At 46.6% G+C, this 14,193-nt stretch overlaps 1 protein-coding gene across 3 annotated transcripts in view; it reads left to right on the plus strand.

Annotated features, from left to right (window-relative positions):
* The window catches only part of LOC146188633 (uncharacterized), a 200,176-nt gene that overhangs the window by 168,364 nt on the left and 17,619 nt on the right, over positions 1–14,193 (plus strand). The window lies entirely within an intron of this gene.

The following is a 14,193-nucleotide window of genomic DNA, read 5'->3' on the forward strand; positions in this document are numbered from 1 at the left end:
CGTTACGCGACGTCCTTCTAGGATTACCTGCACTTGAGGTCTTAGGTATCGTGAAATTTGCAGACGCGGTCGAGTCGGGAAACCTGCAGTACGAGACGCGTTTTCCAGAAATGTTCCGCGGTCTAGGTACGATGCCAGGGCAGTACACCATCAGGCTACAAGCTGGCACTATCCCGCATGCCATAAGCGCTCCACGCAGGGTACCAATTCCCCTGAGGGAGTCCCTGAAGCGCGAAATAGATAAAATGGAGCGTTTAGGCATAATCAGGAAAGTGGATGGGCCCACCGAATGGTGCGCCGGAATAGTTCCGGTAGTGAAGCCCTCAGGAGACCTGAGAGTTTGCGTAGACCTCACTAAATTGAACAAATGCGTAGTTCGAGAGCGATTTACGTTACCAACTGTGGATCAAGCTCTAGGGTCACTGTCGGGAGCGAAATGGTTTTCAAAGCTCGATGCCAACTCAGGCTTCCACCAGGTGCGACTCAGTAAAGACTCGGAAGAGCTAACCACGTTCTTAACACCCTTCGGTAGATACTGTTTCACGCGACTACCCTTTGGAATTACCTCCGCTCCGGAATACTTCCAAAAGAGAATGTCTGAGATACTAGGTGGCCTGCCGGGGGTCGTTAATTTCATGGACGATGTCCTAGTGTTTGGCGAAAGCAAAGCTCAACACGATGAGCGTTTAAGTAACGTGATCACACGCCTAGCAAGGGCAAATGTGACATTAAACAAAGAGAAATGCTTATTCGGGGTTAGGCAAGTGCGTTTTTTGGGTCACATTTTGAATGAGGAAGGTATTCATCCTGATCCAGCGAAGGTCAGTGCTATAAAAGATTTGAGAGCACCCAGAAACGTTACTGAGCTTAGAAGCATTTTGGGCATGGCGAATCATTTGGGCCGCTTCTTGCCACATTTAGCCCAAGTGACTGCTCCCATGCGTGTTCTTTTGCACAAGGATAGGGACTGGGTCTGGGACAGCAATCAGGAAAAAGCGTTCCAAGAACTCAAAGAGCTCATTTGTTCAGCGCAATGCATGGCTTTGTACGACGCTTCGCTACAAACCACTCTTTCAGCTGACGCATCGTCTTTTGGTCTGGGAGCAGTTTTGTTTCAAAAGCAAAAAGACGGGCAACGTAGACCAGTTGCATTCGCTTCTCGTTCGCTCACCAAAACCGAGCAACGGTACTCCCAGATCGAAAAGGAGGCGCTGGCGTTGACGTGGGCAGCGGAAAGGTTTGATGAGTATATACGTGGTCTGGAAGTTGTTTTTGAAACTGACCACAAGCCCTTGGTGTCGCTGTTGGGTCACATGGCAATCGACGCTATGCCCCCAAGAATTCAACGTTTTCGTCTGCGCCTGATGCGATACAGTTTTTCTGTATTATATGTACCAGGCAAATCGCTAACCACTGCTGATACTCTTTCACGTTCGCCGTTAGCTCGTACGAAAGTGGAAAGCTGTTTAACTGTCTCAGAGGTAACCGCTTACTCGAAAGCTTGTTTACTGGGTTTAGAAACAGCCGACGATTTCTTGAAAAGAGTAAAAGAAGGTCAAGCAAAAGACGAAGTGTGTCGAAGCTTGTGCACAGTGTGCAAAAAAGGGTGGCCCAGGAAACAAAATGTTCCCTGTTCTGCCATACTGGCAGGAACGTGCATGCATTACTTTGGTGAACGGGTTTCTGCTCAAAGGTATGAGGCTTATCATTCCTCAGACCCTTCGCAAGGAAGCGCTAAGCAAACTGCATGACGGTCACCAAGGCATCTCGCGATGCCGTAGTGTGGCTAAAGGTTCTGTCTGGTGGCCGGGACTTAGCACTGAGATAGCGTCATTCGTGAAACAGTGCAGCGTTTGCGCGATGCATGCGCCAGAACAGATCGAACCGATGATTGCATCGCCAACGCTCTCTTTTCCTTGGGAGAGAGTAGGGGTCGATCTGTTTCAAATTCAGGGACGGCAATATCTTGTCGTAGTAGACTATCTTTCGCGATACCCAGAGATTGCCATTCTTCCGTCAACAAAGTCTGCTACCGTGATAAGCCGAATGAAAAGCATTTTTGCGAGACATGGCATTCCCGAGTGTGTGGTGACCGACAATGGTCCCCAATTTGTCAGTGCCGAGTTCGAGAAATTTGCAAAACTGTATGGCTTCCGTCATGTCACCTCGAGTCCGAGGCACCCCCAGGGAAACGGGGAAGTCGAACGTATGGTAAAGACGGTTAAGAATCTCATTCTAAAATCGGACGACCCTTACTTAGCCTTGCTGGCTTATAGGGCCACGCCTGGTGTTTTGAACGTCAGCCCAGCGGAGATACTGATGGGTAGAAGGCTTAGGACGAGAGTCCCAATGCTGCCTTCGCACCGCAATCCGGGACAATGCTGTCTGCAAGAAGTGGCAGCCAAGGACCGTAAAGTCAGAAAGGAGCAAAGCCGCCACTTCGACCGATGTCACCGGTCTAAAAATCTCCCAAAGCTGGAAGCAGGTGATGTGGTGTGGGTGACTGATCTCCGTACCAAAGGTACAGTGCTCGGAGCAGCACCACAACCGCGTTCATACCGTGTGCAAACGGAAAACGGGGTTGAAGTCCGTCGAAACAGGAGAATGCTTAACCGTCTCCCAAAAGACCGGGTAGATAGCGGGAACTACGAATTTCCGGATAGTCAGGAACAGCCCAGCAGGGCCGGATTGGTAACTGGAGTAGACAACCAATTTGACGAAGCTCCGGAAGCTTTGGTGCCTCTAACTCAGACGGAGACTGACGGTGGCAATTCTCAAGCTAGAATTGTAACTTCGACCAGATTTGGAAGAGTTGTTCGCAAACCCATAAGGCTGGGCGTGGGCGACTGATGCTGGAGTGACTGTGTTCTGTCGTGTTTTCTTGGGTGTGTTCCAATGTTATTTTGAAGTGTATGCATGTAAAGTTAATAGTGCTTGAAAAGGGGGATGTGCTGTTATCATCTGTTTTGGTTTGGCTTGGCTTGGCTGGCAGCTGCGACTGCGATAGTGGCGCTAGTGTATCTGTGGCACAAGTGTGGCGCAAGTGTATAAAAGCGGAGTGCGAGAATAAACGGGGGTTCATTTCGTCGCTTGGGAGCTCGGTGTCTGGACTGCTTTCTCTGGCAGCGTTCCGGCACGGGTGCAACGGCCCCCCCCCCCCCTGCCTGGGCTAACACGACAGTTGTCGTTTCGCTGTACACGCTAGACAGCAAGTTCACAGCGTTCGTAATTTGTGCAAGCGATGGCTGTGGTAGGCCGCCCGAGTCGTCGTCGGAGTCCGACTCGTCTTCAGGTTGAAGAACCTGGCGTACAAGTTCGTCGTCCGTGAGGTCCGCACACATATCGAGGCCGTCGTCCACTTCAACAAACTCACGGAACGTGGAGCCCGTTGGAATGTCCATTCCGTTCCCGTGAAGGTCAACGATGAGGTCTTCGCCACTGTCTGCAGTCAAATCCTCAGAATCGTTGCAATCTTCTACTTCATCGACTTCATCGGCGGAGAATCCAGCGCGCCTGAAGCAATTAGCAATTGTTTCCACTCTCACTGCCTTCCACGCGTCAGCCAGCATGCTAACCGCCGCAAAAAGATCCGTGGCGTACTTTTTCCCATTGTCAAAACAAAGGACTGTGCGCCGCAGAAGACTGGTCCGATAATGCACCTTAAGGTTTTTGATCACCCCCTGGTCCATTGGTTGGAGCACGCTGGTGGTGTTTGGTGGCAGGTATTCGAGCCGAATGGCTTTCAGGTTGTCGAAGGTGCCGTGAGCCACGCAGTTATCAACAAAAAAAGATTTTTTCCGCCTCAAAGGTGGAAAAAATCTTTTTTTTCACGTAATCCGAAATAGTTTGCTTCGACAGTGCGAACTCCTTGGCCACGTCAGCTTGCGTTCGCCCACTCAGCACTAGCTTTATGATCGCTGCCTTTTTCTCAAGGGTCATGGTAGAATAGCTCCCACGCTTCTTTGACGGACCCGGCAGCACCGGTGGGGCCATGTCCACAGCCCGAGTGCGCACCACACCGCTCGTCAAACACGCAAAAATGAGGCACTTTTCGTTCAGAGCGGTGGAACCGCCGGACGCAATCTCAAAACGGCCAAAGGATTGACGGCGGGCCACTCGGTTGACGCGGTCGGAGAAACTCGTGTGACAACACGGCGAACGTATGAGACAAAGCACAAAGAGATAGCTGCCCGCGTCAGCGTTGGCGACAAAAGCAGGTTGACGGCGATGACAATCCGACTGCCACCTCGAAGTGGCAGAGATTGCAGGGGCCTCTCCTGGCAAAAATGGGGCACCGAAACCATGTCAAGCCAATCCAACTGCAGAGCCAATCCACCTCAATCCAAGATGGCGCTTGTTGCGCCGTCGAAAAGCCGATAAGATGGCAGATTTTGGCCTGCAGGGGACTGAAATTAGTCCGAAAAATCGAACTTTCGGACTTTTAAGGTCCGAAATATCCGTCGCGAATATGTATGCTCTTCTATGGGGTGACTGACGGTGCCTCACTGAAGTCCGAAATATCCTACAAGTCCGAATTATTGGAGCCCGAATTACCCGTCGGCTACTGTATCTTCCAGCACTTTCACGTACGGCTCGTCTACCTCCTGATTTCGCAATGCCTGCATCACCGCCGAGGTTTCAACTGAGTCGAATGCTTTTTCATAATCAATGAATGCTATGTATAAGGGTTGGTTATATTCCGAGCATTTTTCTATCACCTGGTTGATGGTATCAATATGATTAATAGTGGAGTACCGTTTCCGAAAACCTGCTTGATCCTTTGCTTGATTGCAGTCTGAGGTTGTCTGATTCTATTAGCGATTATCTTAGTAAATACCTTATACGTAACAGACAGTAAGCTGATTGGTCTGTAATTTTTAAGGTCCTTAGTCCCCTTTCTTATGAATGAGGATAATGTTTGCATTCTTCCATGGTTCCGGTACCGTCGATGACACCAGGCACTGCGTATACAGGGTGACCAGTTTTTCTAGCACGATATCCCCACGCCCTTTAACAAATCTGTAGTTATCTGATCCTCTCCAGCTGATTTCCCTCTTTTCATAGTTTCTAATGCTTTCTTGACCTCGTCCTTCATCACTGGAGGAATGTCTGGCTATTTTTTCCTACCGCCAATCTCATTACGGTCCTGACTACTTTGGCTACTGTAAAGATCTATATAGAACTCCTCGGCTACTTTGACTATCTTGTCCTATTCGTGATGACGTTGCCCGCCTTGTCCCTTATCGCATACATCTGGCTTTTGCTTATGCCCAATTTCTTCTATACTGGTTTAGCGTTTCCCCCGTTCTTTACAGCATGCTGAATTTTCTCCATGTTATACTTCCTTATATATCGGCCACCTTGCGCTTATTGATTAGCTTTGATATCTCGGCCAATTCTATCTGGTTTGTTGGATTTGAAGCTTTCATATTCTGGCGTTTCTTAATCAAATCTTTCGTCTCCTTAGACAGCTTAACGGTATCCTCTCTAACTATCCTGCCGCCTACTTCTACAGTGCGCTCAGTAATGATATCTCTGAAGTCATTGTTCATTGCTTCTAGGGTAATGTCGCCATCCTCGGTTAGAGCTGAATATCTATTCTGTAGCGAGATCCTGAACTCTGCCCTCGCCGCTAATTCGTTGATTGGTTTCTTTCGTACTAATCTGCTGCGTTCCTTATTCACATTTTGGCTAATTCGGGACCTCACCATCCTGTGGTCACTGCATCTCACTTTCCCAATTGCCTCTACATCTTGCATAATGGTGGGGGTTGAACATAGTATGAAGTGAATTTCATTTTTAGTCTCCCCATTTGGACTTTTCCATGTCCATTTCTGGTTCTTCTGTTTGCTGAAGAAGGTATTCATGATTAAGGCGCAACTTCCTGCACTAGAATCTATGTTCTGTCTATGATATATTCTTTGTGTTATAAATTGTGCATGACTTGCAATGCAGAACTGTATCATTATTGCAGTGCAGCTAAATTATGGACACAATAAAGATATCTGGCTGCACTTAATGTCTTTTCATTTCTAATGCTCATGCTGCCTGCATGAAAGCTACTACACAGTTTGCCTATGTGCACTTGCGGTCAGTGATGCTACTTAGAAAAAGTGTAGTTACCTTCCAACCAAATGCTCCGTACACTAGATAAGCATCAGCCAACTGCAGAGATGAGCACATCCATAAGCACCAAAGTTTAAAGCTACAAAAACGTGAAGTAAATCCTCTACGATATAAATTCATGCAATGTTCCTAAAATTGTCGGATATAGCTCAGTAACGAGGTGGCAATTGCCCCTCAAAGGAGACCAATGGTTTCTTCAACCTTCAGCATGCGAAATGCTTTACCTCTGTAGTCAAAGCCAGTGTCACCTGACCCATCTACCATGGGCTGCAAAAGCCTCATCACGGACAAGCTGTCAACTTGTTGCAGATCACTAGCCCCATCTGAATCGTACTCATTTTGTATCTGGGTACTAATGTGGCTGGCGATATCAACCACTTACTCGCTTAGGGGTGACATGGTAGCAGGTGCTGATCATCCTCCTAAACAGAACAAAAAAAGTTTAGGCATATTCAAGCAAGTTTTCAAGCAGGAGAATTACCTAGACATTCTCTTGTTTCTTCCCTTATGCCAACTGTTTTGAAAGTGGTCCCATACAAAAACGAAGTACACTGCTACATTTATACGCCACTGCCAGGTAGAGAATCTCTGCTCGCATGTGACGGCAGCTTAGCGTGCCCGGAGCATTTCATCAGTTCACGTTAGCCTCAAATCATGGGTGTTTATGCTCTAGTTACGCAAACTTCCATAAGAAGACGCAGCTGAGGGCAGAACACTTGCCTTCCTCCACTAACTACTCAAACAACTTCGCTGTTTATCCGAAAGCGGATCATTCACGTGTCTGGCTTTCCTTTTGCTCACTCACGCATTGCAGCGCAGCGTGTCTGCTCCGTGGAAAACGTGCTTCCGAGCTTAGTAAAAATATGTGGACCCGCTGCTTACGGCCCTGTTAAGTTATGCACAAGATGAAATTTAATGCACTTGTCCAAAGCGCAAATTATGCAGGCCTTGCTAACAGCACTTACCCGTCTTGTGGCTATCTTTTGCTTTGCAGCCTCCTCTGGATTTCTGTTTCATATTATTCCAGCATTTTTCAGCTGGTGGTGGTCGTGTCGGGTCACTACATGATTGGAATTAAGCAGCCGCGCGATCTCTACTCACACTTTGTTCTTCTTCGCTAGCGAAGCTACGTCCGTCTTTTTACACTCCACGACGCGCTTTTGTTCACCAACCAAACTTGTTAGCAGTGCTCTCTCCTTGTGAGTAAAGCGAGGAGCTGCTTTCCGCTGGGAGCCGGAATCTTCTTGTGACGAAACTGAGGGCTGAGACATTGTCACTTAGAGATTCGTAGGTTCTATAGCAGCTTCAAAACAGCAACCGAACTGATGGCGATGGTGACGATCGTCTGCGGTGCCGGTTGCCAACCAAAAATATCATTCATGCTACTCGGCGGGCAGCGCTGATGTACAATTCTCGCTCTCAGTGTTTATCTACAAAACTCATTCGTACATACTCTTCATTTATACGAATTGAAATACACAGTTTTATTGCCGTACAATGCGTGTTAATATATTGATACGTTTGTTACTCTTGGCCTCAGACGACCAACTGGACTTGAAGCTTGACTTGAAGCAAGTCGGGATGAGAGTCTAGGACGCTGGCTTAAAACAGGTGCTTAAATTTTTATCACAAGTAGGCTTTTTACATGAAATTTCTTATCGACGTGGGTCTCAGCCCGCTCCTCCTTAAGAGGACGGATGAGATCCTTTAAAATATCTACTTATATATTGCACATCCATTATATATCGCAAATGAATTTTAGGCCCTATACACCATTGTTTTTAGCAATTTTACAGAGCGAATACATTTTTAGGCCCTATACACCACTGTTTTTTATTCTTTCATGAAAAATCACAACTATTCCATTATATAAACTTGAGTACACCGTTAACCTTGAGTCTGGCGCTCTTTGGCCTGAGTCGCCCTTGCGCCATTAAAAACCACCATCATCATCTATGACGCTGGCTGACTTGGGCGTCTTGAAGTCGGCTTGGTGCTTCAAGCTGACTTGCTGAAGTCAAGTCAAAGTGCGTTTCAAGTGAGATCTCTGGATTTGGGGATTAGTCTTGGAGGAACCTCTTTGCAGCTTTGTATGATTTGCTGCTGGTCTGCTTCAATGCCAAAAAGGCAGAACTTCCCTCCAGCCAATGTCAAAACAGTCTTTCTCAGCATCTGCAGCAAGACCCTTGCAGATAACGGCAGGGAGGAAAGTGCTTTATAGGTCCGCAATGCTTTCGGCAGTCATGTAACATTAGCATGAGGTGATCGGGGCCAAATAGCCCATGTTTGCAGCCTGTCCCTGTCATCACTGTCCCTGACTTTACTGTTACTCTTTGGCACATGCTACAGATGACATCGGTGCTAAGAGTTTTCGCACCTGATTAAGTTCACAAGCAGCAAGCTTGGCCCTCCGTATTCCAGACCTTGTACACTTTTCTGCACTACATCATCCAAGCATACACCACGTTGTCAAGGCTCAGAAACATCATCGCCAAGGTTGGGTGGAAGACATGCTGGTGCGGAGGGTCCAAGTTCACATAAACCAGAAGGGGCTTAGGCTGTATCGACTTCTGTGCAGCCTGCCAGCTCAAAAAACTCGCGCTCCGATTTCTTTCTTGGAGGAAGTTCCTTTTGCTGTTCTCTGCCACAGTGAAAAAAACCACTCGCCTCCATGTGCAGAATCCATCTTGCCCGCGCAGAAAGTTCAACAGTAAAGCTTGGCTTGGCTCCAATGGCTCAAAGAAAGCTCATGGTTGCCAAGCACAAAAAATAAGGGCTTTCACTCGGAAGAAAGCGGTTGTGTTATGGAAGGAGGCTATGGGGCTTTAAATGCTTCACATAAACAATGACATAAAATTACTGTTTTTCTATACCTTTCCATCCGAGCATTAATAGTGACAATGCTCAAAGACAAAAAGTAGCTGCCTCACTAACAGGTATTTCATTCTAGTGGATGGACTGTATCTGTTATTTTCGTATTTTAAAATGCAGAATGAAAAACCAATCGGCCATACATTCAATAGCTATCGACCTTAATAGGTCTCCATCAGGACGTTTCTGTAATTACCTTGTGGATGACGTTTTCAAGACGTCCTCAGAACTTCAGAGGACCTGCCAGGACGTTTGTGCTTTTTGAGGACATCGAGGGTTGTCCGGGCAGATATGTTTCTTTTTTCCTGGCAGATTGAGAATTGGAACACCTCAGTAGAATTCGAGATGGCAGGGATTATATCAACTCGAGCAGTACCTTTCTTGTAAGTAAATACAGTCGAGATTTCGCAGCTTTTCTAAAAGAATTTTTTTTTCTGCTTTCCCATTCTGGAGGACCGGGGAGCATGTGTACGGAACATGATAATGTGGGTTTGTTTTATTAAGCAAGTGGAACACATCTTATTGCATCTTTTTACATCATGTCACAAGTTGATTATAGGCATATCTTATGGCTCATCAAATATTGAATCAAACAAATCGCCTACTATTGTCGGCACTACATTAACAAGGCCCAGGACTGTGAAGTAGATGTCACTATAATGGTCACATCATTTCTCTCTGCAAGTATAACAAGTCTTTCTTGCATATACCTAGTTCTCTCTCCATGCCATTAGCATACTAAAGCACAGTTGAGTTGGCCATTTCGTATAATGATGTGCATCACGTGTCCTTCAGCTACCCAAGCTTTCTTTTTTTGATAACTCTGAGAAATAATGGGTGTTGTAGTAATTCACAGTATAAAGTAGTGGGAAGCTATTTCTTTGCTTCCTTCCTTTTCATCTGTTGATTTGCATCAATTTTGGAATCAGTATATAAGTGCACTGAGAGTTGTTTGAATAAATTGTAAGGTACTGTTGAGGAGAGAAGTCTCAAGACAGAAAAAGGGATCTATACACTCAGGCTGCTTGTCTGGTGAGCATTACTCCTTCCATCATGCCAGCCAGACTTTCACTTGTACTAAAGAAGACAATGGCTAATATATATATCAGCTTCAGTTCCAGTTCAAACATCCTGAACACTTTTCTGCCTGATAGTAAGTCAGACCATTGCCCGTCTTTATTGTTTTTTTTTTTGTGCTTGAACGTTCAGGTGTACAACTAGCAACATGGCGTTCTTTGTGCACCAAAATTCAGTTTTTTTTTTGTTTGCCTGTGTCTATACAGCCATATAGGACAAATGTTTATCCCCACTTTGCCATATTGTAAGTAATTTTAAAATGCATTTTCGTTTTTAGGCAGACTTGCATCTGAAATTTTATGAGTGCACTATGTAATAACTGCACAGCAACATTTAAAACAGTTTAAGTTCTATACTCAGGTGTTAGTTCATTAAATAAAGCCTTGAAGCCTGCGGGAGTCGTACAGACTGCCATAAAGGAGGGATGGCATTTCATTCTACTGTAATGCGATTCAGTAACTATCATGTGGTACTTTTAAAAGTAATGCGCAACTACTCTCCTAAGGTTTTTGTTTGCAGCTGCTTATGGGAGTTCTAGCATGGTGGCCTAAATTCTTTGATAATTCACTCTGAAATTATAAAGTGCTTCCTGTTTTTTTATTACTTTTACCCTTTTCAGTCCTATAGGTGCAGAATTCACACTTTGACATAAATGGAGTAGATTTGTTTGGAGTCATCAATTTTCAGCTAGGTCTCTAACTTAAGTTTCATCATTTAATCAGTGGTGTTGAGGCTGCAGACGTGAGAAAGTTTGCATTTAAACTAGCCGCGTGAACCATTTTTTCTTTTGTTCCATTATAGCCGATCAAGTTCAATCGTACTTTGTGAAACAATTGGAATGCCTTTACTTAGCACATCTTCAAAGCTTTGCTGACCGAAAAAGTACATGTGCAAGACGTGTCAACTGGTCAGAAGGGAAAGTGGAAATTAGTGCATTTTACATCTTTTATCTGATGTACGGTATTGACATACCTATCTTCTGCATGTGCCCGAATTACAAATTTTAGGGGTTCTTTGTTAGAGCAGTGACATAGCTGTTGTAGGATACACTGATTAATCTCTTCATGAAAGCTAACATTTTTTTATGAAAGTAAGACAGCAATGAGGACTAGGTGGTTATCCGTTTTTATTTATTTAATATGCTACACAAGGAAATAAACCAGAAAAAAGATACACAGTGCAAGTGCATACTGGAAAATGTAGTTTATTTAGAAAAGGGAGTGCATTAACACTGTCCGTGTAGATTCTTGAAGTCAGTGTATTTAAACATTTCATTACTGCAAATAGCATCACACTCGTGCGCTGTCTTTGCCTATGTAGTTTTACCTCGTCACCTGTTGGTTTGACAGTGGGGTTGCTTATGCATAGCACAAATCTCATGCTGGAGGCAAGAAGGAAATGAAATAAGCTCGTTAGATATTTCTTGTATAGCTGTATTTGCTAATGCCTTTTTTAATTCCAGCATTTTGTACTCATTGGGCACATAGTGCCCATAATGATTTTGAACCTATCAAAAAGCAGTGGATGGAAGAAACAGAAGTGTTGGCAAATGTTGTTGATGTAGCCAGCATTATCACGAAATGGCTACAACTTACAAAAGAAAGCTTTGATACCTGAGAGTGTAGTCACAGAAAAGTCACAGCGGATTAATCCACACTTTTGTCCACACTGTAATACATCTCGTTCTCACTGTCATATTTGGTCCTCACTGCTTTGGGTTCGGTGTGAGTTCCCGTTTGTCTACAGTGGAGTCTCGACTCGTAGGTAGGTGCCTCAGTAGCACTTTCATCGGAAATTCCGTGATCCCTGCTTTTCGCTGTCGATGCAGCTGCACGTTTCGGCTTCACTGAGGCACAAACTCTGCGCTCGAATGCACGAACATCATCACCCCTTCTATTACTGTTTGCTGACTCGTTGCCAGCGTCCTCATCGGAATCAAAATGATAGTGGTAGTGCTTCTGACGCTCGGCGTTGACGAAGTCCTGCTTGCGGTGAGAGTCGCATGCATTCTTGTTCTGCTGCTGCTTGTCCTCGGGTTGAGGTACGATCTTCCGCTCCTGACGAAGTAGGTGTACCATTTTGTGAGTGTTCACTGCTTCTATATCAGCTTGAAATCCGCTTGGTTTGCCAGGTGGGGCTTCTGGCGTGTGGCAATCAGGGCAAGAGAGCACGTATCTCGTGACATGCTCGAACATCTTGGGCCAGAAGTAGCACCTGCTTACTTTTTCCCATGTATGCCTGACTCCGAGGTGGCCTGCCGTTAAATCATCATGGCAAGTTTTCACTACCAGGGGTCGCATACACTCTGGGACTACTACTGCACTGTAGTTCTCTTGGAGCCCTTTTCTCCACCTATGCAGTACACTGTCAATCACCCGAAAGCACCGTGCCATTCTTTTTAGTTTTCTGACTACGGGCGCCTCAGGGTTCTCAAGGTGCTTTATCACCTTTCTCATCCAAGGGTCTTCCCTCTGCTTCCTGCCTACATCCACGCTACCTAGCACAAGCAGCAGTGCAAAGTTGCCTTCACTAAATGGTGCCGGCTCGCGTGGCAGGCGAAAAGGCATGTGAACGTTTCTTTTCTTGCTCTTTGGAGCAAGAAGCTTTTTCGTCTCGGCCATTTTATTTTGTCGTTAGCTGTGTCTTGGGTGGTCGAGTTGCTTTTTCCGATTGGGACTACCAGGAGCTGTTTCATGCGCGGTGCGCGCAAGGATCGGCCGAGCTGACCACCTAGGCCCAGCCGTCCCCGTTTCCCGAATTGAAAGCCTGTTCGCCGCGCACATTTCTCTGCTCGCAGTCCTCGTCTCTCCATCGCTGGCGACAGTTTAGAGCTATGTTACCTCTGCGGTTACAGTAGTGGCATCGCGGCCGTTCATCGTCGTCCCGTGTCGTTCTCTGGGGCCATGGCGCACGCCCACGAAACATTTCCTCTTCAATTGCCTTTAGGTGCCCTGATAATGATTCTAGGGAGGCAGCGATCGCCTTGAAAGCTTGCTCACCTGTGAGCCTTTGCTGTCGACCATGGGATGCAGCAGTGTAGGTGGGGAGTAGGTAAGGCTGCTCAGATGCCAGCACAGTCGACGGATGAGGCTCGTTAGCGCTGCCAGCTGTTGGCAAGGTGTTCGAATTGCAAACACATGGTCTCGTCAGGTAGGTGATGTATGCTGCGGCGGCCGGCAGCACCCGGGAAGTCAAACCCATCAGCGCGGCCAGACTGAGGCGTTGCTGTGTCTGCAGGAAGTCGGGGCAGCTGGACGAATTGGATATAATTATCTTCTCCATTGTCACCGGTTGCAGGCCCCGCGGCAAATGACGCAATTTGTCTTCCTCCGGCATTTTGGGGTCGACCCTGGCGCACAGCTGCTTATCATAGAAGTATTGCTCCGGAGACTCCGACGGCAGGTGTACTCGATTCTGTAGCCGAAGGTAAGCGACTTCCGTCGCGTGGCGGCTGCTGAAGCCAGTCTTGAGCGTCGCCATCCAATCACTCCACGAAATTGGCGCACCGGTAAGCAGTTGCAGTATACCACTTCTTCGCGTCGCCATTGAGAGCAAGGTACAAAAATTTCACCTTTGTGTCGCTGTCCCAAGCGTTCAACGATGAGACGTGGTTGTAGCAATTGCCAGCCATTCCGCCAAGGACTCCTCCGGGGCTCCCTTAAATACAGGAGGGGATAAACAGCCTCGGTTGGCAGCTCGTCATCGTAGCGAAGTCAGCTGTTGCCTACATGTCCGGATCACTCCTGAGATGTAGGCATCTCCAGTAGAGTGGGGTCGTCGTACCCCGCACCTTCCACCACTTGTAACGAAGTGTTCGCAAGTTGGACTTCCGTGACGGCATGACGGCTCCGCTGCATTGAAGAAAAGGACCAGGTGATTCCGATGGATGACATAAGTTAACTTAATTTAATAAAGATGAGCACAAACATTAAAGCGAATCAAGTGGTACCAATTAAACAACAAACTCAGATTAACAACACATCAGTCAGGCATACACATCTGAGCAGGGGTCCCGAGCAGCAGCTCGGATGGTCGCTGTCCTCCTTCACTTTCCGCCAAAACCCCTCTCGCCAACGTTTTTCAGGACTCTCGAGGCAGTGGTTGTTACCAGTCGGATGC

Source organism: Amblyomma maculatum, chromosome 5 (genome assembly GCF_055883805.1).
Source record: "Amblyomma maculatum isolate TAMU_Amacu chromosome 5, ASM5588380v1, whole genome shotgun sequence".
NCBI lineage: Eukaryota > Metazoa > Arthropoda > Arachnida > Ixodida > Ixodidae > Amblyomma > Amblyomma maculatum.